The following is a 16,507-nucleotide window of genomic DNA, read 5'->3' as shown; positions in this document are numbered from 1 at the left end:
AGGTTGTATTTAATATTTAATCATGAATAGTAAAAATTGGTTTCTATATTAATAATAAGTTCAAATTATAATGGTTAGTACAAGCCAGCTGGGACACCAGAGTACGTGTGTGTTTAGATCTTATCTGAACTGGTTTTAACACGATTGAGCATTATACCTTGGTTTGCTTGACGTTTCGGTCATCTATATTTTGCCATATTATGTAAGAATGTGACCCAACATAGACACATTTGTGCATACATACAAATACCCCTCATACTTACCTAGTGGCGTTCTTTGGTCTTTGCTTACCCCTACGGGACGAAGGCGTGACGTAGATACCGTATTAAAATTAATATCAATAGTTTAAATTAGTTAGGCTTCTACTATTATTTCTTGTTTACCAAACAGTATCATCATAATTACGTATTTAACAAAAGTATTTTGATTCAACATCTCAAAGTAACCTTTAAACAAACTCCTAAACAAGGTTCCATTGAACCTTGCCATTCATCAAAGTTGCCAGTTTTTAACAAAAGCCGACAAATAAACAGAGAGTTGGGGAGTGTTGCCAAGTTCTTACAATTAATTTCCAATTGTTTACCAAGTCTGTAGTCAGTGGAAGTTATTAAAAGTTTGCGTTTTGTCGCCCAAGGAGACAGTAACAGTTGGCGAGTTTCCGATAACAAGCTACTGAGAAATATTGATGGCTTCTACCTACAGAGATTTATAAGAACACTTTAGATTAAAAGATGACTTATTGTTTGTGTAGTTACTCAAGGAACTTGAGATTATTTATTGGGATTGGAAACGAGAATAACGGGTGTATCTTTGCGAAGATTTGATGTATCGGTGTACTAATGAATGAAGATGTTGGTAGTATTATGAATATTTTTGTAGTTGAAGTTAAATACAAAATAAGATACTCTTGATTAAGTACGTCTGATTTCATTGATTTACTTTAATTCAGTACACGAAAATTAAGAAACCTTTTTCAAAGAAGCCCAGTTTCAGTAGATAAATTGAACATCATTATCAATTAATAAGCAAAAACATTTGTTCCAGATCTACAATAATATAGCTAAATAATGAACTTAGTTCGTAGATAATGTGAAACAGATTTCTAGAAAATTCCCGATTCAGAGTCTGCTGTGCCAAAAATGCAATTCGCTAACAAGAATTTAATGCTACCTTCAAACTAAATCTAGGTACAAAGTATTGGCCAATCTCAAAGAATCTAAAAATTCGGCTTCTCTGCCAACTTTTGGCCATTGCAAATTGAAATTTCTTTGCCAACATATCTTTTTAATTTGGCTGCTATTCGTATTTTCGATTTGTTTGCTTTTTAAAGCAATTTTTTAAGCGAAAATATAGCATTTTTTTTGGTGAAAAAGCTATTTTTTAAGTAGAAATGTAACATTATATTGCTGTAAATGCAATTTTTTAAGTAAAATATAGCAATTTTTTGCTGTTCAGGCTATTTTTTAAGCAGAAATTTTGCCAATTTTTATGATAGATGAAGTAGTATATTAAGATTATTATCCGAATAACGTAGAATGAGGTCAAGTTGGGATAGACAAATAAAATTTAATGATTATGATAGTGCGGTTTGGCAGATTTCCGGAATCTTAAAAAAAACTTGAAATTTTGGCTGCTCTTTTTATTGTTCCTTACATAACACTTCTTTTCCACCAAGGCAAATTTCACGAAAGCACCTTTGTACAGATGAGTAATAAGTATGTACTAATAACTCAAAATACATTTATAACTATATTTGCGACTCAAACATTTTTCAATTTCATTCAATGTGGTGATCAAACCCCCGACCTTCGTTGGCACTACTTCGTTTTATTTTTGCACTACGGATATCATGAAAAACTTAAAAAATATCTTATTATCCACTTTCTTATTATTATATTATTTCTTATAAACACGTTAATGACCCCGAACATTTTATTATATTCGTGTACCCGCCATTTAATTCGCAAGAAAGGTCTTTATCGTGTTACTGAAACAGGAAATTAAAAAATCTTTGTAATTTCCTCAGCGAGTTCATAACTTCCCGCCATTTTGTGGTATTTTTATGGCACGATCACACTTAGATAATTTATCGAGAAAATATTGGCCATTTGATACTACTAATAGAGTCAAATTCTGGCAAAGTTTTGAGGTAGATTTTAGTTTATTGCTGAACGCTTAAAATCGATTGCCAATAAGTTTTAAGACATTAAGAAAATATACTTAACATTTTGTATGTTATTTTGCAGCTTAGTATGCTAGCTGTCATAAGATCAAGTCCGTTGTTAGCTGGCCGAAACGTCGGGTATTGAAAAGGAATCGCCACTTTAAGTGATTTTATAAAAAAATATAGAACTGGTCAATTATACTATCACAAATAAGTCCCTTTTTAGAACTCTGTGTACAAAACGTACAACTTTGAGGCGCCCATAGCCAGTTGCGCTCACCGGTCTGACAACGATCTGTGGGTGAAGCAACCGTTGGCACGGTCACTCTATAGATGGGTGACCGCATAGTGGTATTTGAGCTGTTCGTCTCCGTGCTTCGGAGGGCACGTAAAAAAAGTCGGTCCCGGTTGTTGTCTACTAAGATAGCAGTCGTTTAGCCATGTCAAAGGCCTTTCGGGCGGCTTGAACTTCTTTGACACTAGGTTGACCACTAACCATACGATAAGCAGAAGAAGAAGAATTGAAAACCTTAAAGTAATATGTATATTAACATCAAGTAAAATCCACCACCATCTGAAACACGATATAACAAGGTTATATTAAAATTTACTCAAAGATTCAAACTGTAACGCAAACGCTAACAATTTCGTGAATGCAGATGTCCTAACAATTTAGCCGAAGCTCTACTTAAGTGAACAGTCTGTGTCCCTGTTACTGTAAACCAGCTGTTACTGAAATTTCAGCCACTCAGTGTCTATTTACTACTCCCCGTCTAGACGAATGTAAAAGTGTATACATTTGCATACAGACTGGAGCTTCATGTATAAATATGAAATGTATTTAAATAGGATATCTATGTATAAATATTTTATTTAACGGCCTCATTTTTTTCGTCTTCTTCTAAAAATAAATCGAACTAGATCTATTAACTTAGATCTAATACAGATACTTATGATTGTGAAACATCCAGTTAGTAAATTTACCGCCAGTTAGGACCGATGAGAATCTGTTTTCTATGGACAAGAAGAGTTAGCAAAAAACTCCCGGCCACTCTATTTCATCGCTTAGTTCTTTTTTTCTACATTTTTTTCTATTATTATAATTCATTGAATTTGTAAAGAACCACTACCAATTTTACCTAACACAATAACTTACAAATATCTACATGGTTTGTAAAAAGATTATAATTTTGTACAATAAATTTTAATAAAATTGGTGCCACTCTGTACATAACTTAACTACTAACATACCAAAACAAAATAAATTATTAATTTACTAAAACTGGGAAAATGGTTTGCGGCATTTAAATTTGTAGAGAATACTTCTGTAATAACATTTTCCAACCGCAAATGGTAAATTAAATTATATGAAGCTAGACGAGGTTGCCGATAAAATAAGCAATAACTTTGTCTAGCCTATACAGCCGAAGTAACAGTAAATTGAAAATATGGATAAGTCAGGGTCACACACTGGGCAAGAATCTTAAGAGACGATATTACTATAGGCATAGAAGAACTGAAATAGATCTTTGTAGTAGGTTTAAACAAGCTGATGTTGGCTTTGACGTTCTCGCCGTGTCTTTATAAAGATAGAATTAGTTACAAAACGTCGTTTAAGTTTTATCACCACGTAAGTATTTTTTTGGCAATTTTGATGTCATTGCCTAGATAATCGAAAGACGAAAATGATATTTATCTCTCCTGAAAATTTGCTAAAAGTGACTAAAATGGTGATAACACTTAAACGGCGAAATGCTTTAATATTTGAAATGTATGTAAAAGAAAATATAACTATACTAAATTATTACAATTCTGAGAGAATACTAGGAATGTAACAGCAATAACAGTTTTATTTTTTATTATGCAAGCTTTCAATACTCAGAATGACTAAGTATCAACATAATTATATTTTCTCCATCAATATTTCATGCACCACTTCACAATATTCGAAATTGATTGGGTTGCCTAAAACGTTTGCTCTACGCTTGCAGTAAATTGAAAAATGCTGGTGCATTTGCTTTACTCTCACAGTTCGGCCATTAATATTTTTTTATTGATAGGCTGAACGCTCACTACGTTTGCCTGCCTTTTGTTCGCCATTTTGGTTCGATTGCACATCTGGCGCGCGTTTTATTTTTTTTATGATAGTGGTTTTTCGTGTTGGCCAGTGTTATGTGCTTTTATGTATGTACGGGAATATTTATTGGTATTTGATAATAAAAGTTTTGAAACAGATAAAAAAGAATATGTTTAGTGAGCCTACATGTTTTTGTTTTAATACTTTTTGTCGTACGTTTCCAACATTTTCCATTCATCATATTGCAGATTTTTTGACACGGTTTAGTTTTGTGTTTATTTCTGTTAGGTAACAAATTATTGTTGATTTAGTAAGTAAACAGTGTGCTTAACTTTATCACAAAACAACCTAAAAATATCTAGGAACAAACAAATTTATCAAGCAGCTGTCATCTGAAAGTATCAAAACTGAATTACAAAGTTCCATCAATACGCTTCAGCTGAAACTTTTTAATAAAGTTTGAGGCAAAGGCAAACGAACCGTAGAGCCACAATAACTTAGTGTAAGCGCCCGATTGCCTTTTCTAGAGCGCACCTGGTGTCTGAATATATTTTGTGGCAACCCTTTTTTGTAAATACTACATCAAAGTAAGTAGGTGCTTCAGTGCGTGATCTGGGTTAGGGTTGGCAATTTCAAGTTATTGTGTATTCTGGTAAGAATCAGTGTATAACCAATAACTAGCTGTTTCCTTCCTTGTATTCTGCTTTTGTTTTCCCAATCACGTAAGATTTTTTTTACGTATGACCTCTTGAAAATATTTTTCTAGTGGAAAATTTTCCTATTTTTGTCCTCTTTGGGAACGAATCAGTGGTGGAAAAAAAAAGATTTTTGGAGTACAAAGCTGTGTTCATTAGTTTCTAGTTTGTCAATGTTTTCCAACGACATGACCGCAATTTACAGTGTACTATATTTTACTATTTTTTATACTGGTGTCAACCCTAAAACAAAATACATCCAAAATGTTTCTTCAACACGCATTACATTAAACTTTATATTGTAACCCGTGAAAGCCCTATTTGACTAAGCCGCGGCTTACCCAGGATATAAATTTATTCAAAAATTTTTTTTACCCAAAGTTCAGTACGTTCAACGTGCCTACCTTTTTTGTTTTACAAGAAATAACGGGTGTGGTAATAGTGATTTGTTATTAGTCTTGTTTAAGAATTGCTGCGTGTAAGACGACTAAGAAAACGTTTCTGCAATGCGGCTTCATTTAGTCCTATCGTGTTGCGAGCATTTAATTTTGTCGTTTAAATTTCAGATTTTTGTATAAATTTTCTTGATAGTTACTCAGTCGTCAATCGTTTAAAGTGGTAGCACATTAACTAAATGTTAATTTTTGCGTTTTTATTATTTCGTATTCTAAGAAACAGTTTCCATTCAGATTTTCTCCATAATTCCTATCAGCGAACAAAACATGTAACCAAAAATTGGTCGGGATACACCTATCTGATTTGAAATATATTGCTTATATACAATTATTTTCATACGAAACAATTCAATTAAAATTAAAAGCCTTCTGTTTTTGTACACAAATTATTCGATCTAACTTAAGCCCCTCTGTTTCAAAATACAATGTAATTTTAGTATAATTACACCGCCACCTTTATCGCAACTTTTCATCACAATAAAACCGAGAGAGAATACAATTTATCTACATTTTACGTATACTGTACAAAGTTTCAGAATTCGTTTATAATTTTAACTCATTTTGAAATACGTTATACATTTTGTAGCGACAATTTAAAGCTAAAATGTGCTATTTTTCGTAAAACTATTGTCATGAATCTCCTCTGTGGGTTTAAATTGCTGATGAATTTTAAAATAAAAGGATTTATATTTTGTTATACAGTATAGTCGTAGAATTTCGGTGGAGTTTATTTAGTGATTTTAGTTTTAGTGCTTAATAGTCCTATGGCTAGATTTAATTCCCTTTGTCCTATCACGTGTGTATGTGACATATATATATATAAAGTTACCTACAACTCTGTAAAGTTCTTGTGATATTTCACAAAAACTATTTAAAGTTGTAGTTGTATACGCTATGGGTGCTGATCAGCTTTTAGCACGAACAATTTATATCTCTCTATTCAGTCAGTTGTCGATAGGATCCACCATCTGTCTATCTATTGAATTACCTACTCATTTTGCCTATAAAACATATTAATTATAACTAAAAACTAAAGTAAAAGAAAATTGTTTTATGTGCACAACAGTAAACACAGATTATAGTATGATTTATATAAAAATAGTCCGGGAAAATCCCATCCATAAAATCGGATCTACAATTTAATGGCGGCTTCACGTCATAAAGTAGAATTATACGAACGAAAACTATAAATATTTGATATCAAATGTATAAATATGTACAAACGGTTTAGCTACATAAATATATGAAGAGAAGAATATAGTATTTCTTATTATTCTAAATAATATAAACGTACAAAATTTCATATGTATGTAAAAATTTTAATAGATTCGGATAAAATTCTTCATTTTCTGAAATGCAAGTCTTTGGACCGGCGCGGCGTGGAAAACCTAAAGCTTTACTTCTTTTTTTTACGATATCAAAGGGGACAAGTCAGGAGTATGGAGATTATTATTGGTTTCAGAAAGAGACGCAGCCTCTAATCTTTATTAAAGCAATTTCAAAAGTATAAAGACAAAATCGATATATGTAGATACAACTGAAATTACTTGGAGTACATTATAAGGAAAATTCAGACATAGCGAGAGTAACGACTACTTGACCTTGTAGCGTCAAAGGGAATTTCCGGATTCTTACGCCATGTTCCGATTACTTCCTTGGTTTGAGTACGATCTGTTCCCTTTGAAATAATATAGACAATGAGCCCTTGTTCGCGCATGATTTGTAAATATGTATTGTGTAGAAAGGAGGTTTTTCGATGCTTGTTTATTTCAGTAGCGCGAATTTTTACACTTGGTACAAATAATACCGATCGTATTAAAATAGGGAGCATTTGATAAAATGACCTGAAAAAATAGTTTCTGCAGAATACGCTAGGGCCGCTTATGAGTCGTTCGTCGTTAATTAACATGTTCTTGATAGTTACCAGGTTGTCGACAGTCAATAGTGGTAGGAAACTCCGGTCACATATTTTCGTGTCAAACTTGTCATGAATATTTCGAAAGTTCGCTGCAATATTTTCGAAATGTATTATTCAAAACAGTAGCTTAGACTGATGCAGTACATAATGTGAATAAAATATAACACCAGATGTATCACGTTCAAAGAGTCACGTAGCCTGTTGAAATTATTCATAAAAACATATTCCTCCGCGCCGGCTTTTATCATAACTTTTTGCGCGTAAAACTTAAGAGTGGCAGTTTGGTGTTTTATGTTTTCGCACACTAGCGACATCTAGGCGTCACGACAAGGCCTTAAAACTTTGCTTGAAATGAAACATGATGTGGATTTTTGTATTTTTTGTACTGTCGTTATCATGTTACATAACAGTTTCAATTTGAACATACCTTTTTTTTTCAAGTGCGTTTTTGTTTGCTTTTGACTTAGTTGCCATTTTAGGGACAAATATGTACTATTATTCAACAAAGTCTTACTGGCGACTTCGTGAAAAGATTTCAAATCATAAAATTAATTTTACATTTTTATAATGCTAAGACTGAAAAATATAAACAGTTGGCATTTTAACAAATCAACACTCGAAATAATCTCTCCTTTTTCCATATACTACAGTAAGAGAGACAGAAGCTCTATTAAAACCGTACGCTACAAAAGCGCCACCATTGTCTATGCGGACTTCTGAGGCAATTACGTCAGTGCATTTTATTTTTATCGTCATTCACTTGCAGAATGGGTAGTTGGGGCTTTTAATGGCCAAGCCGTATTTCGTTCAGCTTTAAATGTGCAATTTAAGTTGGTTGGAGATGTGTGAATTTATTTTTAGTTCTTTCGTGCTTTTTATTTTCTTACGGAGAAATACTTAAAAGTTATTCTTCAAGTAATGTTTATGGCTACAATACACGTCAGAATTATAGTGACGCCACTAGACTAGAGTGTAACTTATTAAAGTGTGGTTTGAGTGCCCAGTCATTAATTACACAAATAAAATTACAGGTTTTTTAAGCTGTGACGTGTGAGGTATTACAAAGAATATGACGAAACTTGTGCGCTACATGCACAAAACAAAAAAAAAAGTATGTTACTAATATCATAAAACCGAAAGTCTGCAAAGATTGATAAATTAATGTGTATTACATACATGTTTGTTATTTTTCAAGCAAATCAACTCATAATAAAAATATTTTTGTGTTGATAAAAATGGGTCAATTAAGGAAATTAAAACAGCAAATGTGAATTTAGATTACTTATTACATTATTATGATTTCAAGTAATTTATATGTAATGTTAATTGAAAAGTAAAACCCGTTACAAGTATCGGGTTACGAAAGTGCTCATATTTCTCTCATTTACCAAAATGTTCTAATTAATTTTAATTAACGAGTCCATTACATCACTAGCAGTTGGGTTCATGTATAACCTAAATTTAACCTAAGTACTTAAGCTTATAAATTAGTTGGAGGCTTAAAATATGGCCGCTAAACTTAATGCTACGCAAAATTTTATCTAGTCTGGGTTAAGTGACATGCTCTAAAGTGAGTAATGGATGTTTTACTAATTCATCAAGAAGAACACACAAATCTGGCCTGAAAAGAACTAGCAAAGCAAAGTTACTCAAATTTTGGGCTGTATAAAGAATATTATTAATTTGGCTAAATTTTTTTGTAGAGGTAAAATCTTTAAAAATAAATAATTATGGAGTTTCTAGTTTTTGTTATTAAATAGATCTAACATCGTAAAGTATATAATGAAATAAATCTTTAATTTCCTTCATTCCGTTGAAATTTGCTGATAACATTTCTGAATTTCTTCTGTCACTTGCATTTTAGCTGCTTCTCTACCTGTACTTCATAAAGATAGAATATTACAATATATAATAATATCATAGAAAAAAAAATGCTTTTCACCCCATATAAAATGTTTACCATCATAATAATATATCATTTTTCTTTCAAGCACGGCGTTCTTATCACCCTCGGTCACGTATCGTGAGCTCAGCAGCGCTCAGCTGTAGGCTCTAATTAACGACGTTGTTACGTGACAGCCTATTACCCGACTGTCCTCTATCAACACTATTTATGTGCAGTACCTGAAGACATTATTGTACGGCAGGTGGTTTATTAGGCAAAGATAAAGATTTTCAATGTTTCTTTTCCAAAACAGGCTTAGACTACACTAGCAACACTAAGATAATTCATAATATTTTACATAGTTAAGTTTTTTATCTGAAAGAAATGTATTCTTTTGGTGAATAAACTTTTTTTAAAAATAATAACATGAAATAACCATTATTCAGAAAAATAGTTAGGCAAAATAGATCAATGCGAATGCAACAACTTTGCGTATGTGTGTATGTTTGTAATTTTTGGAACTGTTGCTTTTATTGAGTCCAAGAAAATGAAAGCATATTATAATGGGCTATTATATAAAATTTGATTTCCGTCATCAGTAAAGATAGAAATTGTTTTAAATGTATCCTTTTTGATTCTGGAGAGACAGCGTCAGATGTCAGCGACTGAAATAACACTTAACTTCAATAAAAATCCGGTGTAAAACAATTTTATTAGAATTAGTTCTGAAAAAAAAACCCACATCAATTACGCTCATAAAAAGCACTTACAAGTCAAATGAACTCCGACGCCCGCTGAAGCGAAAACTTTCAAACATCATAAATATGAAATCCTCAAGTATAAGGTGTGAGTAGAAATGAAAAATTACGTGATAGAACTTTCAAGTCCTATTCTAAGGGACCGAACACATCGCCCTGGCATTCTAATACAAATTCAAATTATATTTTATTTTGTACAAAGTATTTGAAATAGCCACATATTTTTTTGAAATACGGGTTGTTTGTAAGAAGAAATAACAAGAAACTCACGCTTGCTCTTTTTTCTGTTCTGTTCTGTTAAATGTCCGTTCTTGTTGATAGCAGCGGTCGTTTTGTTCTTGGTCGATAGTTTTTTGTGATTAAAGGGGTTCTAAGGATTCTCTTCAGAAGAGTTCTGTCCCATAGAAAATCATACATTACATTCATACGCTGACGAGCGCCAACGAAGTCAGTGTTGGAAGACAGTATGCCTAAAACACAACAAAGTGACCGCAGAACGAAGAACTCACAATTTTTACCACCAGACCGTCACTAGTGTGGCCGATGCCTTAAAATTTGTAGTCCCCTCACGTACCTCAAGGTGACGATTGTGAATTATTATGAGAAAAGTATTATTTACTGTTTTATATTTTTTGTTAAGTATCGTTTGAAAGGAATCAATTGTTCGATTCGATTTTTTGTAATGTGCTTTATAAAAAGATTTTTGTGAGGCAGAAATATCCTCGATAGCATTAACATTACCCCATTCACACAAGGTTTCTCTCAATACGTAGTATTCTTCACTTTATAAAATCTGATACTTAATTACTTTTAATACACGCATATATTCGGAAAATCATTTGCCTTATTAACTTAGGTTCTAATTTTGTGCTAAAAATAAATGCTTTTGCCACTCACGGCTGTCTATATTTTACCTTACCTACCAGAAATTGCATTTATTCTCACCAAAAGAAAATGCCTACTGACAGATTTACATTTCACGGCTCAGCAAATTTCTTTCACATTCGGAACACAGTAGCGTGGAGGCACCCCATTGGCATAATGTTCGATACCATTGCCACTCCATAAGTATGGCTGTGACGTGGACAGATGATGGTAAAACTTTGTTTTTTATTCGAGGGGAAAAAACTCGGATTCTTTTGGAAAATGGATGAAAGTTTATCCAAGTGTGTATGTGACTGATTGATGGAATGCAAGACTAAAACAATTCAGAACAGTAATTTCATAATGTTTAGATAAGATTTTGACAAACTATTAAATATGAGTAACTATTTTGAGAACTTGTATCAAAATCAAATCAGCGCCCCTAGCGTGTTCCGTAGGAACTTATTTCCTAAGTCATTCAAATGATTGAAAGCTCTCGATTAATTGATTGCAACGAGTGAAAGTTATCATATCGTAAATTAACAACTAGAGATTTTTTTTTAAAGAACAAACTAAAAATGATAAAATTACGTAACTTATACCGGTTATTTTATCACTAGGCGTCATATTTTATTTCTTAAAAATATCCTATTTTTATTAAAAGCTCACATATAACGCTACAGCTTAAATTTTCATATAAAAAGATGGTCAGTGTTGTAAACATGCAGCTATCTAATGTAAATTTTGTATACGTTCCTCGGTCCAGTTTGCATATTTGCGCATATTGCTATATTTTGTTATGATATGCGTCCGACCATAAATAGTATGAAGATGAACACAATGCCTTTGGTTATATCACAAAGGAATATTTTGGTCCACCGTTTAGATATTTAGCATAGAGCCTTCCTTATACGCTGTTCTCTTATAAATATTTTTGTTGAAAATCTTATAGTTTGGGTGAAGATATACGGCGATTTGTTGTCAAGCAATTTTGAGCTTGTATCAGAGCCAGTATCTTATATATTATACCGGTTTATTTAGGTTTATTCTAAGATTTTGATACTACCGCTACTATTTAAAAAAAAATTCTTGCTATGTGAACACAACGACTGAGACTGTAGATTCTGATGATTGAATTATTTTTCATTTTTGAATTATTAAAAAATCCAGACTGACATAAAATCATTATATTTTTTTGAACTAGTTTTCTATTATTTTAGGTATTTACATCTTTGCTTTTAAGCTTTGTACGCAGTTCCTTATCACTGTAAATTAAACACTGTTGTTATTTTTGATAATAACTTCGTTTAGCATAATAACGTCCAAAGCAAAGTTTCCAGCAAAATAAGCAATTTCCCAACATCGTCACAACCGCATCGGTAAAACTCCACATAAAGATTTCACCCAAGATTATCATATCTTTGCGCAAAATCTAAATTAGCCGCTTTACTCCCGGAAACTTTGGCGCAGATATGTCCAAGTTTATGCAGAAGAATAAAGTAAAAAAGACATTAAGGACGTGTTCCAGACAGTCACGTAAAAACCATCTGTTGGGAACCTTTGAAACTAGAATCCTGTTTTATGGGTGGAGGAAAAAACAAACTTGTTTTTACAATTGCTTATGAAAAGTATTGGGAATGACTTACTTCCTGAAATTCAAATACTGTAGCGGGATTCGCAAATAAGACCAGTATAATGTATATATTTAAGCGCCTTTATTCCTTATAGACACGACGCGTACCACCAAGAGTTCGTACGTATTACAATTTACAACACGGTTAACAAAATTATCCCTTTGTCCAAGGCAAGGACGCAAGGGTTATTATTACTATATTCTATGCTCTAAAAGTCTCAAGTACTTATTCCAAGTAGGACGTAAGCCTCGGGCGCAATCAGAGTTAGAATACTTTTACATCAGATGTGTATCGGTAGTCATTCAACTTCGGAGAATCTTAACACCGACTTTTAAAAAGTGACGTCACTGCTTCAGCGTCATCTAGTTTACATAACAAGGTACAAACAAGACAGGTAATAAGGTTAGACAGATAATAGTAATAAGATTCCTCCACAGATGGTATTAAAGTAAATTGGTGTGTTACAATCTCCCCCTCAGTCCTTGAAGACGTCTCGGCGAGAAGGACTGGAAGATTTACTGTTTTCTAGGACGTCCACGTCCTCTTTTCACTCTTGACGGTGATATAGACACATCAATCTGTTTTCGAGGCCGTCCTCTTCTTCTAAGAGGCTGCACAGGTTGAGGAACCGTAGTTGAGTTATCATTCTTAAAGGGAGTCAAGGCTGACGCATGATAAATACCGATAGGTTCATCAGGATTGTCCAAAGATGCTATTTTAAAAGAAGCGGGACCATGCTGTTCCATAATTACATATGGTCCATCTCGTCGCGGAGCAAATTTAGCGGTGACGCCCTGTGTTCCTTTACTTATAGGATGTAAGCTAACAAGAATTAGGTCTCCTGACTTATATTGAGGATGAGGGCGCCTATGTCGGTCAACATATACTTTCCGAGCCTCTTCTTTCATTTCCTGTACTTCTCTTGCTTTCACCAAGTTGTCAGCTAACTCTCTAAGTTTAGGCGTTATTTCTGGAACTATATTTTCTGAGATAAGTATATTTCTGAAATCAATTTCGTTGTCTCGTGGACACCTTAACTCTCTTCCGAATGTCAAGAAAGCTGGGGTTTGGCCTGTTGCCAGACAGGTAGCACTATTCATGGCAAATCTTATTGCAGGTAACAGATCAGACCATCGGTTATGTTTCTCCCCCTGCACTAAAATGGCCAATTGAGTCTTTAAGTCTCGATTTCTGCGTTCCACTGGATTTCTCGTTATGATACAATGTTCTCCAAGTAAGGAAGGCTTATCATTATCCATAAAAACATCGTGATACTCTAACAGAATTTTATTTAACTGGACGTCTTGGGACTTAGTTACACTAATGGAACATAAATTTACAGAATCTGTACGAGGGCTACAGGAACGTGCTAAGTTTGGATTGCTAGGAAACAATCCCTTTGAGTGAGGTGACAAAGTAACTTCAACTTCCCGGACGTTTCTTTCTGCATCACTCATCATAAATTCAGTGAAACGAGGAGAATAACCGTCGAATACCGTCTTGGGTCTTTTCACAGGACTTAAGTCCAATGGCATTAACCGATAGCTTGAAATTGCGTGAGGGCGAGATACGGTTGCGGTCTCGGTAGGCAATGCAGCTATTTGTGTGACTGCCGTGGCGTTGATGTTCGTAGGGCGGCTACTGGTGTCCAAAAAAATCCCATAATTTTCGTCATACAGTTCATATACTTGAGTTGGTTCATCGACGAACTGCCATGTGAATTGTGGCAGATTCAAAACCATCTTGGCATCCTGAATGAACCCTATACCCAAAAGAGTGCGATTGTCTCGGGACTCCGGTAAAACAATAGAACTGGTTGGCACTATGCGGTGTTCAAGTTCTACAGCCACTGTTGTTTTGAGAACCCGTTGTTGCTTGGGTATCCCATCAGCTAGAGTTATTTGCACAAATTCTTCTTGGAACTTAAACCCCTTTTCTAATAATTGCCTGTAGAGCGTAAAAGAGGCAACACTCGATTTCGCACACGTATCAACATATGCGGAACCTCTCACACCAGCAACGTTGATGAACACAATTGGTCGATTCCGAACATCTGAACGTATATTCATGGCGCAGAAACCTAGGTTTGTAGACTGCGATGTCTTCTTACTTGCAGCGCACGTGGAACAGCTACTGCGTACTACACCCGGTGCACCACACCCGTAGCAATGCACTCTCGGGGTTGATGGAGAAGGAGCCTGTGTAGTCTGCGATGTTTCAGGCTCTGGGCGTAATACAGGAGTGCTTTGGACGCTCAATTCCTCTTGCTTTCTTTTCAGTTTTCTGCACTCTTCTGCTATGTGGCCATTGAAGTGGCAGAACCCACATTTCTTTTTAGGTGCCATGCCTGGTCTTAATATTTTTACTGCATCAGGTCCCTTACGCTCGTGTTGTTCGCGATCCAGCCACATCTGCTCGACTCCTCGTGCTGCTTCTAGAAGCTGATCAAAGGTACGGAACGCGCTGCGGGGTACCCTTTCGCGAATACGGTTATGTAGCTGACCGTATATCATGTCCAACTGATGGCATTCAGGCTGCTTTGGTTCTGGCAATTGAGCGAAAAGGTTGCGTTTATGTGCCACGAAGCTTTCTGTGGACATGCGTGAATCCTGTTTGATACCCATTATTTCCTGATATAGGATGTACGCTGGTTTCTTGGGTGCGTAGGTATATTGTACACGAGCTTGGAATTCACCCCATGTTGATACATGGTCCTTTACTCCTTGCCACCATATTGCAGCTTCCCCTGTCAGTAGCAAAGGAACGCCTGTCAGGGCCTCAGCATCCGAAATATTTTCTATTTGCTTAAACACCGTAGCTGCTGCTAAGAAGGCTTCCACCACCTCCAAGTTCTTGGTACCGTCGTATCGCGCAGTACATGTTGAAAAAGTGCCGTGTCTGCCAGGTGAAAGTTTCGCCAGCAGAGCCTGGAACTGTTCGTCGGTGAGGTTCACAGACATTTTGTTACTGGAACTCGGTAGCTTAGCGGCAGTCGTGGTAATTCTACCCGTGCGTGTGACGTATCTTGGACCTGCGCGCTGGTCTGGCCCCACGTTGGGCGCCAGAATTGTAGCGGGATTCGCAAATAAGACCAGTATAATGTATATATTTAAGCGCCTTTATTCCTTATAGACACGACGCGTACCACCAAGAGTTCGTACGTATTACAATTTACAACACGGTTAACAAAATTATCCCTTTGTCCAAGGCAAGGACGCAAGGGTTATTATTACTATATTCTATGCTCTAAAAGTCTCAAGTACTTATTCCAAGTAGGACGTAAGCCTCGGGCGCAATCAGAGTTAGAATACTTTTACATCAGATGTGTATCGGTAGTCATTCAACTTCGGAGAATCTTAACACCGACTTTTAAAAAGTGACGTCACTGCTTCAGCGTCATCTAGTTTACATAACAAGGTACAAACAAGACAGGTAATAAGGTTAGACAGATAATAGTAATAAGATTCCTCCACAGATGGTATTAAAGTAAATTGGTGTGTTACAATACTTATTTTTGAAAAGAGGAGTATTTTTGTAAAGAAACCATAGTAGGAATAAGTAGATAATAGGAACAGCTAGAATGGACTATGATTTAAGACCGGTTTGTCAATACTATAACATCTTTAAACGTTAATCAGTTTGGTTAATAATGTTATCAAAATCTTACTTCTCTTTTAACAAACAGTAAGTCCTTTTAAAATAGAAAAGTAAACAGAACAGCAAAAGCTTTAAAAAATAAACAAAATATTTTCACACGTTCAACTTTTACTTAAGTAAATTATTTAAAAAACAAACTTCTACCGGAGCATTTTTATCAAATTTAGGAGAAAGGGTAAATATAATCTCTATATTTTATGTACAAAACATTTTCCGGGCTGTGTAAATAAAAAACTCGTTAAGAGCCCATCTCGCGGCTAATACCTGTAGCTGGCAACCATTATTTGAACAAAATATACAATTACAACCCACTGAGAAATCTCGGTGGAAAATAAAAAACAAAAAAGAGCTTGAAATTGCTCAGTGTAAAAAGAGTGTTTGAAACTGCTTTATCTTCAAA

At 34.6% G+C, this 16,507-nt stretch overlaps 1 protein-coding gene across 1 annotated transcript in view; it reads left to right on the top strand.

Moving 5' to 3' along the window:
- Positions 1 to 16,507, top strand: part of LOC142981819 (ras-like protein family member 10B) — an 86,102-nt gene that overhangs the window by 15,271 nt on the left and 54,324 nt on the right. The gene's annotated exons all lie outside the window — the stretch shown is intronic.

Source organism: Anticarsia gemmatalis, chromosome 20, assembly GCF_050436995.1.
Source record: "Anticarsia gemmatalis isolate Benzon Research Colony breed Stoneville strain chromosome 20, ilAntGemm2 primary, whole genome shotgun sequence".
In the NCBI taxonomy this organism is placed as follows: Eukaryota; Metazoa; Arthropoda; class Insecta; order Lepidoptera; family Erebidae; genus Anticarsia; species Anticarsia gemmatalis.
Note: the sequence above shows the minus strand (reverse complement) of the source record. Positions and strands in the feature narration are given on the sequence as shown.